Here is a 17017-nt window from a genome sequence, read left to right as displayed (position 1 = left end):
CATTGGATGCTGGCCTACAACATTTACATGGCAGTGGTGACAGAGCGTTTCCCGGAGGAAGCGCCTGCGATGGCTTGTTATATGTCTAGGATCAGCACGGCGCAGGCGACGAAAGGGGGCTCGGGGTGGTTGGAGTATGACAAGAAGTTCAGGCGCATCAGGGCATCTGATCCTACGTTAAAGTGGAATCAGGTGGAGGGAATATCCTGGTTGGATCATGTGGGCGGCCTTTCAGCTGAGGCTGCCAGTGACCCACCTAAACCTCAGCCCTTTCGGGCGTTCCCCCCAGCTGCACAAGGCGGGGGCGGAAAGAAGGGATGCTGCTGGGATTACAACAGGCGCTCCTGCCTTAGGGCACCAGGGACATGCAGATTTAGACACGCGTGCAGTTTCTGTGGCAACTCAGGGCATGGCGAGGCAAAGTGCCTTAAAAAACAGAAGGATAGGGGGGGGGGAGAAACCAGAAGGAAGGGGTTTCCACCAGAGCTAGGTCACCCGTCCTCCTCCACGCCATGATGCCCTGGTTAAACAGATATAAGTGCGCGACCTCAGCAAAAACCCTAATAGGGGGTTTCAGAGACGGGTTTAGAATTCCCGTGGAGAATTTTGTGGGTCCCTCGTTCTGCAGGAATCAAGTATCGGTCCCCCAGAATGCTGGGGTGGCAGCAGCCAAGATTGGAAAAGAATGTAGGTTGGGTAGAGTGGCGGGGCCCTTTGACAAAATACCTGTGCATAACTTTGTTTGTTACCCCCTGGGGGTAGTCCCAAAAAAGGAACCAGGAGAGTTTAGGCTGATTCACAATTTATCGGCACCAAGGGGGCAGTCGGTGAATGACTCCATTGATGATGATTGCTGCTCTGTGCGTTATGCATCTATTGATCAGGCTATTGAAATGTTGAGGGGTCTGGGGCCGGGGGCAATGATGGCAAAATCAGACATAGAATCTGCCTTCAGGCTCCTACCCATCCACCCGAGCGATTTTCACCTCCTGGGTTTCCAATTTGAGGGCAAGTTTTTCATGGACATGTGCATGCCAATGGGGTGTTCGGTGTCGTGCGCCTACTTTGAAATGTTTAGTACGTTCTTAGAGTGGGTTTTCAGACAAGTGACAGGGCATAGGCATGTGCTGCATTACCTAGATGACTTTCTCTTCCTGGGGCCACCGGGGGGTGCGGGCAGGCGCTGGAACGGTTCTGTGCATTGATGGAGAGCTTTGGGGTACCCCTAGCGCAGGGAAAGACCGTGGGCCCTTCCCCGGTTATAGAGTTCTTAGGGATCGAACTGGACTCAGTCGCGGGGTGCTCACGGCTTCCCGCTGACAAGGTGTCTAGGTTTGGGGAGACGCTAAGGCAATGTCTGGAAGCTAAAAGGGTGACGTTGCATCAGCTACAACAGCTGGTGGGGCAGTTAAATTTTGCATTACGCATTGTACCAATGGCACGCCCCTTTTCAAGGTCCATTGCACAGGCAATGTCAGGCCTCAAACAGAAACACCACCACACCAGATTGAGCAGTGCAGTCAAGCAGGACATGCGGATTTGGTTGGCATTCCTGCGGGACTTCAATTGCTCGGTCCTGTGGCCCGGCCCGGTCACTTCTTGCGCGGAGTTGGGTTTAATGACAGACTCCGCGGGCAGTGAGGGGTTTGGCGCCATTCTGGGCATTCAGTGGGTGGCACAGCGTTGGCCAGCATGGTGGGTGGACAATGGACTCACCGCTAACATTGGTTTTTTGGAACTATTCCCCATTTGGGTGGCATTGTGGGTCTGGCCGGAGCAGCTACGCAACAAAGCAGTGGTGTTCTGGTCTGATAATATGGCAGTGGTGGAGTGCATAAACAACCAGTCAGCAAAATGTAAAATGATCTTGCGTTTGATTAAGGAGATAGTATTGAGATGCCTCCAGCTGAATCTTCAGTTTAGGGTGAAACATGTCCCGGGGGTGTTGAACCATGCTGCTGACGCTCTATCTCGTTTCAAGATGCAGGTTTTCAGAGCTCATCTCCCAGGAGCAGCGCAATGCCCAACGCCTTTTCCCGGACAGCTCTGGCAGATTGGTGCCCACACTTACCAGACTTGGTGGCAGCGAGCCTAGCGCCAGGAACAAGAAAGGCATACGAAGGGGCGTTTGGGGCATATTGTAATTTCTTGACAGATCAGGGTGGGACACATTGGGCTGATTCGGCCGGGGTGTGCTGTTACTTGCAAGCCCTGCGGGACGAGGGGAAGTCGGTAGGGGTGGCTAGGAGACACATAGCAGCCATTTCATTTTTTGCACAGATGGGCGGCAGGCGGGACCCTACGCAGTCATTTATAGTGCGCAAGGCATTGAAGGGTTGGCAGCGGTTACAGGGGTCTGCGCCGGATACTAGAAGCCCAATAGGTTTGACTACCTTGACATCAGTCATGGCGGCGCTAGACCAGACGTGCGACAATGTCTCGGAATGCTTGTTATTCAGGGCAGCCTTTACTTTGGCTTTCTATGGGGCCTTTCGAATAGGGGAATTGGTGGCTAAGAACAAAAGGGACCTGGGGGGTGGCTTACAGCGGGTGACATTCACTTCCATAACGGGGCATTGCAGGTTACAATCCGGCGTTCAAAGACTGATCAGCAAGGAAAAGGCCAGGTAGTGTTTCTCAGACGGGCACCGGGCAATCCCTGCTGCCCGGTTTTTCATGTGGAGGCTTTCCTGCCATACAGACCAAGTGGTAGGGGGGGGACATTACTAATGCACACGGGGGGGGATCCACTGACAAAGTTCCAATTTAAACGGGTTTTAGATAAGGCAATAGGCAGGGCGGGACTGGACCCCGGTAGTTTTGGGACACATTCCTTCAGGATTGGTGCCGCCACCGAGGCGGTTGCGCGGGGTCTTGGGGAGGAGGATGTGCGTAGGATTGGGCGGTGGGCCTCCAATTGTTTTAGGCGTTATGTGCGAGTTGATATGTTATGACTCTATAAGTTAAATGGTACTGATGGCACTCTTTTCTTGTTCTACTACCAGTTCCCTCGGCCTGTCACGCAGGAAGAGAGACGGCGACCGCGACACCCCACCAAGAGCGTGGCACAGTCAAGACAACGAGGATTTCCCCGAAGGCACAGCGGGAACGTCATGCATGTGTTTTTGGTCATTCTTGTGTGTCCCGGTTAGGCAGTTTTTTCAGGGCAGGCGATGGGGCAGCGCGCGCAAAGCGGTTAGGTGTCAGGGTTTCCTTTTTTGGCTATGGTGGCCTGCGTTTTGACAGGTTCAGAGAACGGGTAGGTCACATGCTCACTTCTTTGGATACCCCTCCCGACGCTATAATTTTGCATCTGGGGGGACAACGACTTGGTACATCTCAGTAGGAGGGTCCTGCTAGAAACGGTGCTGTCAAGAGTCGGCATGGCTGGCCAAGCACTGCCCGGAGACGGTTATCGTGTGGTCACACATGATACCAAGACTTCAGTGGCGGGGGGGTGGAGGGGGGGTATCGGTGATGGCTCTCAATCACTCTGCCCAGAGGATCAATAACAAGATAGACAAGCTGTTTAGGACCCCCAGATTGCAAGTAATTGCTCATGGGTGCATCAGGGGGGACATGTGCTATGTGCAAGACGCTTGGGTAATGAGTTATTCCTGGGCAACATTTTAGCCTGGCTAGAGGGATTTCACTGGCAAGTATGATCTTGGGTTTGGGGGGGGGCCTGATAGTCGGTCTACTATGCAGGCCTGTGCGGTAAGGTCATAGGTTGGACAGACTAAATTGACTCATCTTTTGGGGCGCCTTATTACGTGGAGCGCCCAGAGGGGAGGGACATGTGGCGCTCACCAGACTCCAGGGGCAGTTACAACTGGTTGGTTGGAACGGTACGGGGACAAAGGGGGGGTTACGCTTTCCATTGGCTGGTTGGCCACCCCGCACGCGGGCGTAAGTAAGCTGCGCTGTCTGCGTGGCCCCTTTATGGAGTAAGTCCTGAACGTTTGGGGGTAAGTACTTCCGGGTCAGCTGGGCCTCCTGCGCATGCGCATCCCGGTTGGGGTGCGCGGGACAATTCGGTGTAAAGGGGGAGGGGCCAGCGTTTTGACCTTGCCGTAGGCCCAGAGGAATACGCAGAAATGTGATCAGCAATGTTTTAGACTAGGATAGGAACATTTATGTATTAGAGTTTTGTTAAAGCTAGGATTGAAGCAAATGTACCGAATCCTGTCTTTGTCATTTCTGCGTTATTGTCTTTATGAATATAACTTGTTTTGTTTGTTAATAAAATACGATCGGGGGTCAACGACCCCCTATTCCAAACAAGAAGGTTATATTGGTTTTTGTCACAGTCAGGGGAGGAGGGGGCGGTAGGCCGTACCAGACCATATTGATGGTTCCAGTTTTTGAAAAACATGAAGGTCCTCCATCCCCGTAGGAAGGGATTTATTTATGCATTTTTATATAGCGCAAGCTTTACCCGAAGGTATCAGTATGCTTTACAATAGAACCATTTACATTACATAAGGACTTCAGAGTACATGAATTACATAAAAGATACGAAACAGATAAACTCACATAAGAATGGTAGTAAGTACATAGATCTACTATAGATACTAGCGATCAGAGTTACATATATACAAGTTGCAAATTTACTCAAGATTACATTTTAAGAAAAGCTGAAGCAATTATGGTTGGACAAAAATATATTACATATTTACAAAGCATGATCTTCTCGCAATTGCTGGGGTTCTTGCGGCGCTCGTTCAGCCAGACCTTCAGGATGCTGTAGGGTGTCAACGGTTGTATGGGAGTTCTCTTTTGAGTTGCTCAAACCAACACACATACTGGGGGTCGAGATGGGGTTAGGGGGGCAGGGACAGCTGAGTGGGACGATCCACAGGGATGTTCAAGTCAGAGAGGGCCGCAGGATCACCTTTGGCACCAAGTTGGTGCCTCCACGTCGGCCACGGTAGTCTCCCTGGTACCAGTCAGCGGGTCCCTGCTACCAGTAGGCTGAGCATGGCGGGCCACCGGCAGCAGCCTGGGCCACACGACAGAAGGCCAGCGGCAGTCTCCCAAATACCAGACAGCTGAGCAGCACCCGCAGCGGACCAGTGTCAAACATCAGGAGTGCCTGGGCTGGGCCACAAAGCACACTAATCTCCTGCTGGAGTGGAACTCACAGCCAAGGTGGTTGTCTCCTGTGCCTCCCTGTCGTTGCTGTGCAATTTCTGCTGTGTCGTCCCGTTCCACGATCCTGGGCTCCATGGGGGTGTTGAGTGATCATCTCCCTCGACTCACGACACGCAGTGGCTAGATAAACGGGCCTGCTAGAATCCAAGCTGAACAGTGGTGTAACGAAAATTGAGGGGGCCCCCCTGCAAGGTACATGGAGGGGCCCCCTCCGGCCACATTCAGGAGCTCTCTGGCCGGAGTACTCTGCTTGGGGCCCCTCTGCACTGTGGCCTGTGTTACGCCCCTGGTGCCGAAACGGCGAGACCGGGAGCTCCGGACAGGAGCTCTTAAGCAGTTGGTCATCTTGAAGGGGATACCAGGACAAATCCCAGAATGCAAATAAACATGCCTGAATTGGATGAAAAACAAATGCGTAGACTGGGACTCTTGAGGTCATTGGCATTACATAGGAGAGACAGAAGACCAATTGCTGGAGGGGTTGTTAAGCAATCAGAAGATAAAGTAAAAGCATGGCATAATGGATACTATAAACAACACTGCAAATCACACAAGAGGTCTTAAAGGAGGAATCAATGAAAGAATACTGTTGGGGTTTTGTGGTAGGGGAGGGGGGCAAAAATATATGTTCCCCGATACAGCGTGAAAGATTTTTTAGTACAGATTGCAAGGTCACAAGTGGGTACGACCCCTCAACCAGAAACATGAGGTTTTACATTTCAGGGGCTGCTGAAAAGAATAATGAAAGCTTTCAGGACGAACATCTGGCTTTCCACAAAAAATGCAATTATTTAAACGTCTAATCCAACTCAGACTCATCAAAAGAGAGAAACTGCAAATTCAACAAAAAACAAGTGAAAACACGCTGTGTCTGCTAATCTGCAAGTTTATTTATTTATTTTTTCAGACCAAGCATTGGATTTGGAGTTTGTTACCCATAAACGCTAAAGTGAAAAAATACCTCTAGGTCAAGTAAAGGCAGTAGGCATACATAGAGGAAAAGACAGTAATCGCTCTTGTTCCTCTATTTCTAAATTATAAACATCCTTGGAATGAATGGCAGGATCTGTAGAACCCAATTTTGTTATCAGTTTTAGGACAAAATCCCTTTCAATGTAGACTGGCAATTTACAAGGAATACAATCCAGATCTACCTACCCGTGTTGTGTGATCATGCAATTATCCCTTTTACATTTCCTTTTCATAACAGTAGCCAGCTATAACGGGCCAACAAGCAGAGATATGCTACTTTTATCCCCAGGGTGTACCCTCCGCAGTGGACTATAGGTGAATGCCTGCTTGGTATCAGTATACTTAGGAACTCTGAGTTTAAGCCTTTGTCTATACCCCTGGCAGTGACGTTTATCTGTTCTCTTTTGCACTATTCAGTGAGACCACACCTAATCGATTTTTAATGAGTCATATTGAGAGAAAGAGATTGGAATGAAGGAACCAGAGAAGAGGAAAAAAAGACAGTGCAAGAGAGGTAGAAGGTAAAAGAGGGAGGGAGAGATAAATATAGAAGAGAAAGAGTGAGTGTGTTTGTGTGTGTTCACATAAGCCTGACATCCCTAGTAGCAGAGATTAACCCAATGAGCATCATCCTCCTTAATGGTACACCCCTGTGCTTCGAGTACGAGTCCCCTGTGTTTGCTTAGGTTGCTATGGTTCCATCTGGGCGAGTCATCGGTGTAAAAGACACTCCTCGGATCCCAGGAATGGCTCCTGTGCCCAGTACACTTGTGCCAGTCCCCCTCTAGCTACACTCCCCTGCACCTGAAGGCCAAAAAACATCAAATAGGCTGCCCCAGGCTGATAAGGATCCAATAATAATTTTATTTTCCTATGTACAGGTGGTATCTGAGATATTGTTCTCTGAAGATTCCCTGGTAACGTCAACCTCACCTCATTGGTCATCAAAGAAACCTTAGTTAATCAGACCTGTAAATGGTTCATCTACACCCATTTCATATCACATTGAAAGCAGACTAGTCACAAGCCAACTCACGGTTCACCAACTACTTGTGCCAAATACATATTAAAACAGACAAAACCAAGAATTTGTCCCAACGCTCAATTTCATACTTACAGATAGCAGTCTTCGTTAATTAATTATCAAGTATATAAACAAACAATCTCAGAACCACTCTCTTAAGAAGACAACCCTTCCAATTAACTGGTCACCAACCTTGGTTTACATTACTTACTCAGTGGTCCCTTTAGATAAGGTTCTGAAATTACCTAGTGACATACCTTGATCATATAGGCAGCAATTTATTATTTAACTCCCAGCATGTAGCATACCATTCAATTAATGGACCTCCAAGCCCATTTTCAGGATTAAGCCCTTTCTTGAGTTTTTTTTTTTACATCTGAAATTCAATTTGTATAATCCTAGTTCAATGCTGAACACTGTTCATCTTTGCTTCACCCTCCCAGAAGATGAAACAAGCCATTGTGGCTCCTTTGCTGAAAAACCTCAATGTCAGATGCCCCAATGTGGTCAAATTCAAAACAATTTAGGCTTTGCATGCACAGTAAAGGTTTTGAGACCACTGCCATGACTCAGTTCTCTTCTCACTCAGATCTAGTTACCTTTTTCACTGCCTTCCGTCAAGCTTCTACCTGGAGCAAATAATAAAATCTTTCTAATTGACTATAATGGTATGTCATGTTACCACTACGGCACACTTGTGTGCCATGAGGTTTCTTGGCTCTCTGAATAGGTTGAAACTGTAGTTAAACAAGCAACTTACACATAACTGAAAACAAGCCAAGTTTTAATGTAATTGTCTCTGCAAAAGAATGGTGTTCTGGAAAAAGTTTGAGTTCAAAGCAAGAGGGCTACAGAAGGGTAAGGGAAACCACTAAAAAGGAGTTTTCAACCATAGCACCGTTTCTGAAATCTGAACCTAATAGGCAAGCACTGATACCGGGATCTGAAGTCCTTCAGATCCCAGTATCTGTGTGGGCTATAAACTGCCCACAGAATGATATATGAAAAATCCAAACCTTTCTAAATTCAATACACCATGAGACTGGCAGGCCATGGAGCATCCCTACAAGTTTCATTCATCAAGCCAACTCAGCCACTAGTAAAGTTCCCTACCACAAACAACTACTTCAGAGAGTGGGTTTGAGGGTCAAGGGGCACTTCCACTTCTGACACTGGCTACACAGGATCGATTTTGACTGCTGATACGAACAGGAGGCTAAGAAGATAAGTCACCCAGAAGGGCATTCAATCCAAGAGGGCAAACAGCTGGAGAGACGTAACACAGGAAGGTGCACATGTAGGCTTGATGACAGATTGAGGTTACAGTTAATAGACCAGAGTACTTCTGGAACAGGAACATGGAGGGGGTCATGGGGAAAAAGTAGTCAATCACCTTAAAAAAATCAAAGTGATACGTTTGAATTGGGATATGGAGTACCAGAGAAGCATACAGCGTGTTGATGGCAGTGCGATGTGGGCTTGTTGCATGGAAGATTAAACAGTACTTGTAGGACAAATTTGATCACTTTGCCAAGATGAAGAAATAGCATTTCGGAGGCCGATCAGTCGGCTATCACAATATTCCAACATGCCCCTGTGGTGCTAAATGGGAGGTAAGGATGAAAATTCCATTTACTGAGAACACAGAACCTCACTGTTGTGGCAGATCTGAACAATTGAGGGTGGATTTTTTCTAATCCAAAAATACCCAGTGTTACTTGACAATGGGGGGAACAAGTAAAAACATCTTGGGGGGTGAGGGGGGAAGGAGTTGGAGACATATGATAAAGGTTAGAAGAAGGGGAAATAAAGAATTCCAGTTTTAATGATATGTTATGACGACAGATACCTTTTCGAGGACACAGCCAATTGAGTTCTAAAACAACGCATGCATAAATATAAAAGCATTCACTATTTAATCATAATCTCACTGTTCATTTGTTAGAGTGTGCAACAACATTAAGGGGAGGAGAAAAGACACATATCTGAGGTTACATTTCAGCTGTTTCACCGAAAAGCACTTTACGAGGCATGAGGCTTTTACCACAGTATCAGTTCATATGGAAGGCAGCATCATGACAGTACTGGTCTTAATGGGATGTTTTTTGCAAAGGGGTTAAATGTATTTCATGAATCTCTGTGTTTGTGGATGGCTTTGTGAGGGTGCATAAATATTTGAATTGTGGAAATTAATTCATACATATTTGAGATCCCATGTTCTTCTTCTGTGGAATGGAGTGACTCAAGGATAAGCACAATCTTACACCTTGTTTAACATCCAAGTAAAACTACTGGGATCATGGATACTTGAAAAAGAGATAAGTCACTCAACAATAGGCACACAGGTGAAGCGTCAATTGGTGGTACTACTAAACTGAAATCCTTACTACCCAAGCTGGACAACATCGGAAGCCCAATTGTCTTTGAAACTAAATTCAGTCAAAAGCAAGTTTCAACTGCTTTGCACTGGACAGAACATCTTTGAATTTTAAAACAATGGCTGGAAACTACGAAGCAGTAGGTGTATCACACCAAAGCTACACCCAGAACAAAATCATTCCTGTTCACCCTAGACATCTTCACGACCACATTTATCTATTTATTAAAGTAGCATCAAAAGGCATTTCAACAAGACAGGCTGTTCACAGCCATGTGAACAGAAATCGCACAGTAATCACTTATGGTGAGAACATATAAAGAAAGTTATTGAATTGATGGGCAGTGGATGGTGGTAAAAGGCATGAATACACAAACATATGCATGTGGGACACACACACACACACACACCCACCCCCCCCACCTCTCGTAGTGCGAGAAGCAGAAACATAAAATGGTAAAACTACCATTTTATGTTTCTGCTTCTCGCACTGCGAGAAAGCAGAAGGGTTTGCTTGCGGCGGACCGGCCTGCTCTATGGCAGGGGAGAAGTGGCTTGCCCACTGCTGACGGCGCTGACTGTTTGGTTGGCCCCAGGGACGCCCAAACCAGTCATGAGCACTCTGCCTTTTCTCCAAGTACGCTGCATGCAGCCTACATGGAGAAGATGGCCTCCCCATGGGCGTCACCCAGCCTGACCCTCCCGCCCAACCACTCCCTCCCGCGCAATTAATGCTGGCCGGAACTGATCAATGCATTTGCTGTATAGAAGGAAACGTATAACCACATTTTTTTTTACTATTCAGTAACTGAAATCTAGCAACTGAGGCTGTGTAGGTAGGAAATCAAGGTGAGAAGTGAAAGGGCCGAGTAGGGAAGCAAGTGTCTTATCGTTAAATTGACCAAACTAGCACAGTATCAACTACACCTTCTGAAAAAAGTCAAAGCCATGATTCTCAATGAACACTTCAAACTAGCTGTAAAAGGCTCTGGTCTTGTCTTTACAAACTAGAAATGCAGTTCTCACATTAATGGCAATCTTTGGCAAAGCAGTGAGATTAGGAACGGAAAACAAAAACAGTAATCACATAATACCAATAATTATCTTCTGTGACTCCTGCCAGATACACTACAAAGCTAGATAACCCGGCATACTGTCAAAACAAACTGACTATCTTAGAGGCACAAACTATGTGAGAAGCAAATCCCACAGCTTCTTGGTTATTTTAAAAGTGAAAATCTAATGCTGCGTTTCCAAATGTTAGGAGGCATAACAAGTAATTGTCTGTTTACATTTCTTTAAACATTTTAGCTTAAAGGCCCTTTAGGGCCACTATGGAAACACTCTTTAAGTGTATCATTTCTTGAGATGGACAGCCTAGCAAGAAGTATCTTGATTCATAACATATTATTGCATTTCCAAAGGAGTCCATCATTTGCAATGCGTGGACAGTGCAGCATCTATTCAGTGCAGTGAAGACACACTGATAACTCTAATGCTTGAGGCATTTCCATATTAGATAACACGTAAAACGCTTCTGTTATTATCATTGTAGTCCTTGCACCGTCTCCATTTCTCTAGCCAGAAATAACGCAGAGATCATCTCTCACACACAGCCAACAGTAGAGGCACAGTTAGAGCCAGCCTCTGCTCAGAGAGCACCATGGGCGAAACAAAATTTGTAGCTCCTCCCATTCGTCCTCCTTAACTAACTGTGTGTTGGAAAAATGAAAGGAGGTAGAGGAAAGATGAAGGGATCAAGAGAAAAGAGTGATGAGAAAAAAAGCAGTCAAAATGCTGACACAGGCACCAGCAGCCTCCAGGAACAGTGTTTAAATAGGCTTATTTGGAATTACACCGGAAGAAGAAGACTGCTACACTCCTCGAAACGTCTGCGGCCTGAGTGTGAGCCTAGCTTATACATGCAACGACGGGCCCTGGGCACAGTGCAGCCATGGACTGGGCTTGCTGTAGCGCTGTCCGATCTACCTGTCCTCTAGCCTGTATCCCTTACTGCCCTTATGGTGCTTGGCATATGCACACCTTTTCTCCTGCTCTATCCTTTTTGCTTCCTCCGACTTAATGTCCTCTTCTACTTCCTTCCCCACTTACTGAGTGCTCATTTATACCCACCTACCTCTTGCCAGTGTATTATTCCACCTTATACTTCAACCCTTAAAAGTCAAGGTGCTGAACACTTCTGCTATGGTTGGCTAAAACAGGAAGCAATTGTAAGGGACAGTGGCAGAACACAAACGTCTGTCTGCACAAATATCTCTGTCTCCTGTGTACACCAGAAACTGCAGACACAAGGGAGTGTCTATGTGAGGAAATGTGCATGGCTGCTACCCACACTGTAACGTGGCTACAGATGTTACAGAAGCTTGTTCTGCTGCTGCCCTTGGATTGTGCCTTTGTTTGAGAAGCTACATTAAAAACTTGCCATTACACACCATCCAAAATGACTGGCATTGCCAACGCTGTTTTTTTTGTCTTTTTTAAATCTTCATTTTACATACTGAAGCACACCCATGCCTATAAAGGACACAAATAACAGTACTTCAACCCAATACACCCTTACAGCACGTCACATGTGAGTAACAGTACTTCTATGCACAAAACACCCTTATAGCAGGTCACTTGCAAATAAGAGTACTTCAATCCAAGCCACCCGTAAAGCCGGTTACATGCAAATAACATTTCTTCACCCCAAAACACCCTTACAGCTGGTCATATGTGAATAGCAGTTCTTTACCCCAAAAAACGCTTATAGCCAGTCACATGTGAATAACAGGACTTCAATCCAAAACTCTCTTACAGCTGGTCGTATGTGAATAACAGTTCTTTAATGCACAAAACAACATTATACCTGGTCACATACGAATAACAGTACTTCAACCCAAAGAACACTTACAGCCGGTCATATGTAAATAACAGTACTTCAATCCAAAACACCCTTTAAAGCCGGTCACATGTGAATAAAGGTACTTCAACCCAAAACACCTTTACAGCAGGTCATACGTGAATAACAGTCCTTCAATCCAAAACACCCTTATAGCCGGTCACGTGTGAATAACAGTACTTCAATGCACACAACAACCTTATAGCCATATGTGAATGAAAGTACTTCAATCCAAAACACTCTTAAACCCAGTCAAACTCAAATGGCTTTGAAATACACAAATAATTAGCTTTGTAACTGCTAAGAACATAGCCCTTCTTAGCAGGTGTAGAGATCTATCAAATGTATCACATATAGTGGGAAGACGTGAACAGAACACAACCACTTATAAAACAAAATATGAATTCTAGAGTACTACTAATGGACTGGGAAAGTGTGAACCTAGGGCCAATTTGTAAGTCAAATTAATTCGAAACCATAAAGTATTCTTTGGAAATAGAACCACCTCACTGGTACAAATGAAGATATGTGGATGGGCTACCAGCGCACGTTACCAGTGTATGGGCTAAGGTCCTTCTGTGCCCTTGGATGCCCAGCCAACAGCTGTATGCTTCATTAATGTAAAACAAATGTGAACAGTAATGGTAATCCTTGGGCCTACCTGCATTTGCTTGAACGCACACAGCCCCCACTAACGATCACTTCTGACCCTATCAATGTATTCTATCACAAAGACACTATAGCAAATATATGAATGAAAGGTTTCAATGAGTGCAAAAGACTAGCCACAATAACCACTGGATTCTTCGCTACCCTTGTGTTCCGTAGCAACATGCTGCCTGGTGTAAAGCGCATCTATTGCCACATCGGGGTTAGAAAGCGCTATATAAAACCAATTAAAATACAATCCACAGCACGCCCAATAAGGGAGGTGTGAAAATCCAGGGTCATGCACATGCAGCTTACTAACAGAGCGCGAAACACCTTAAATTAGCATACGGTTCAAAGTCGGGTAAACGGCAGGAGGCCTTTTCTTTCTGTTCAGAGCGCGTTCGCTCAATTAGTCCTCGTGCAAGCGGGCGAATGGCAACAACCCCATGGGGAACTAGCCAGCCGGCCCACAGCAGATGGACAGCAATCACAGGACCTACGGTCCTCCACTGCCAGGCATCAATAGCAAGCACATGCACCAATCAAACTGTTCAAAGCTAGGGAGTCAATGGGCAGGAGAAGGGAGGGCTGCTCTCCCTGCTGAAGCACACACAACAATAACCATTAGAGAAGCTCAGCTTGGAATCACTGGATCTTATTTCCTATGCGCGGGAATGGGAGGCACCAAACCATTCACAGCCCAGGACAGAAATAGCAGCACAAAAATGCACGCCTCCTCTGGAGGATATATACAGAACTGTGTTTTCAAATCTGTAGCAATCAATTAAATGCAACAGTGAATTGGCTCTAAGACAAAAAGCACAAGGTGATACGCATTCCCTGTGTAGGAAAGCAGTGCATGTACCATACCGTACCATGGAGAAAGAAGTTTTTACTTCACAATCGAGAAAATGTAATATGTCCCGGGCAGGCTGGATGTTTAGATTCTTTTAATGTGCAAAAAAATGCCAGATAATCCAGCTTCTATTCGTACTACATAAAACATATTGATAAAACAAGATAAAAAATGTTTTAAAATAATTATTAAACAGAAATACTATCCGTACACGAGGCCCTAACGATTTTTTCCTGATTGTGTAACCTATCCCTGAAATCAGGAAAAGCTGAATCGGATCCTAGGTGACACTAGCCAGATCCATCACACCCAAAGAAACCCCCTGCATACTAGAGATGTTAGAGACAGACACAGATAGCCTAGATCACATCTGATCGGAATCGTATCTAATCAAAACCCCCAAAAAGTAGATCAGATCCAACCTGACCCTGGAAATGCAAATCAGATCCAAACAGACCCAGACAAGATCAATAACAGCATATCACACACAAGCAATATAATCCAAGAACCGACCAAACCCTTGCCAATCCAATCAAACATTTAAAGGTAAATCAGATTCATTCAGACCAGGGTAGCTGCTGAGCTCAGGGGTCATGAATGCCTATCACTGAGGCCCAAAACATAAAGGTTGGGGTCAAGGAAAACACGTTTTCATATTTATTTTGTCCACTGGACATGTAGGCCCAACTCTCTGCAGCACAAACCCTTTGACCAGCGTACAGTACCACATTATTGGACTCCCCAGCACAAAAGGGAAGATTTGAATCCATAGGTATAAGTTGTTTAAACTGATGTATATGATACTTAAACTTTTAAGGAGAGTGCCTAAGTAAATGCACTGAGTTGTGCACTCAGCTTGCACCACTGACAGTGCCTTCAGTACAGAAATGTGTACAGATTTTTGGGTTCAAAATAAGATGTACACAAAAAAAGAATGAGAAACTTGGGTAAAACATTTTTGTTAAATTCTGTAACAAGTTTACATACCATTCCTCTGAGGCATCATGCCATACCATTTGGGGTTTGCCAATATTAAAAAAAAAAATGAAGGATTGATGTTAAACCTTAACAGGCAACAGAAAAATAAATTAGGGGCTCAAATCTTACATAAAGTCACAAAAGTGCACTTGGAGGTATATGTAGTTACACTGAAGCCGACTTAAGACCTTCAGGAGTTCACAATAGGTTACAGAAGTAGGCCTGTAACTTTTGCCATTCACATATCTGCTAAAGCAAAAATCTAAAAAGGCAATGCAAAAATTCACTTTCCCTACACCAAACTTTTGGCTATTTTGGAAAAGGTTTTTCTCCTATCCTTGGCACAAATACATTCCAAATGTTTCCAGTGTGGAAGAGTTTGGAGAGGAGTTGGTGAATATCCTTCAGAATGTGTGTTTGTGGTAGATGGCAGACTCACGAGGAAATCCAACCTTGGAGCTATTACTTCCTGTCTAAAGCCCCTGTAAATAGCTTTGCACAAAGGTGATAACATGTGATTTTGCTTGTTGGGTCCAAATTCTGATATAACGTAAGCCCTGAAATAATCTTAGAGACTGTTTTCAGAGTTATGATATACTGAGGAGGTTGGCATGATATGTCACATCATTGCATGACACAAGAAGGGACACGTTTATTTCTTAACAGGACAAGTAGAATTCACAAGCATCGTGTCCCTTGGGCAAGTAGATATTTTATAAAATTCTACACCTTGTGAGCTCCTCAGACTCTGATGCTTATAATAGGGCAATACTAATGACGCCAACACATGAAAACACAAGAAAATGAAAAGCCTTTGCCATTGTATGCTTACGCAATGCATGAATGAAAAGGTAAAGCTCAGACTTGACTGATGTGGTATGAATAAAGAGGAGACCAACAGGCAGACACAGCTTACATCACTGATGGAAGCATTTCAATTAATAAGCACGGTACAGGCTTTATATAGCTCTCAGCTAAAGCACTGTGCAAGGCTTTTCCATTTTCATCCCCAATGGCCACTGTTTGATGAGTCCAGTGCTCACCGACTGTTTAATAAATGGCAAGCCCTGCTACCTTGGCCTATAACAGGCCCTGCTCTCAAAAGAGTGCCTCAACAACTGTCAGGTTCTGTTCTTTGCCCACTGCTCAAAATATTTTATGGTAAGTCCACTTTTATTCTTCTCTGTGGATAAGAAAGTACAGTTAACAACACATCATATTACAGTATTAGCTATAATCTGATCTACACTCAATACAAAGCTCACCTTGCTCAATGTTCAATTTCATCAATAATGCAGCAGATCGCAACCCGATGTATAACAGGACCGTTCTCATTTGAGCAGTCTCATACATATGATGGCCCTGCGCTCAACCACAAACCAATATAAATTAAGCCATGGTACCAAATTCTAACACCCCACCCATGGCTAATATATTCCAATACGTTTAAAAAAAAAAAATTAATAAGCTAACCTAACGACCTTTACATGTTGACTAGAACAACCAGTATTAATAGTGTAATGTACTTAATTTTAAATATTGGATTATTGTAATTAACAATGACCTTTTGTGTGTAGATATTCAGATTACTTACTACAAAAACTTTTTAATCTCTGGGATAGCTTCTCTTTAATATTGATGTAACTAAGACATGTACATTTTTCGTAAATACTTTCCTTAGCGGGCATTAGCATATTACATGAGCAAACGATTCTGGTATATCTCTACAGACAAACAGCATTCACAGATATGGGTTACATCCTACCCATCTGGCACAAAGAGCTTATAAATTGCCCGTTGATAATTATGAGGCTAGGTTCTGTATTCCCAGGTCCCCCTGCCGATTATCCTGCAGGTCCATCACAGGAAGTTATATTTGAGTCAGTGTCTGGCAGCTCCCCTCTTCGCAGATCTCCGTCATCCAAGCAGTTTAATGATTCAATATTTGGGAACAGAGGTTGATGTGCCAACTTGTAGGAATAAGGGGTTCTACGTGCGTCCGGATGATCACTATACATAGTGAAGCCTAAATCAATGGATGGCTAAACACTGACAGCGTGGGTTCTACAAATTGAAATGACTTGGCGTCTAGATTACTGAGAC

At 45.0% G+C, this 17017-nt stretch overlaps 1 protein-coding gene across 3 annotated transcripts in view; it reads right to left on the bottom strand.

The window, feature by feature from the left end:
- Positions 1-17017, bottom strand: part of SSH2 (slingshot protein phosphatase 2) — a 611356-nt gene that overhangs the window by 593965 nt on the left and 374 nt on the right. The window lies entirely within an intron of this gene.

This window comes from Triturus cristatus, chromosome 3_2, assembly GCF_964204655.1.
Source record: "Triturus cristatus chromosome 3_2, aTriCri1.1, whole genome shotgun sequence".
Taxonomy (NCBI): Eukaryota; Metazoa; Chordata; class Amphibia; order Caudata; family Salamandridae; genus Triturus; species Triturus cristatus.
The sequence above is the reverse complement of the archived record's forward strand: the minus strand, read 5'-3'. Positions and strand labels throughout refer to the sequence as shown.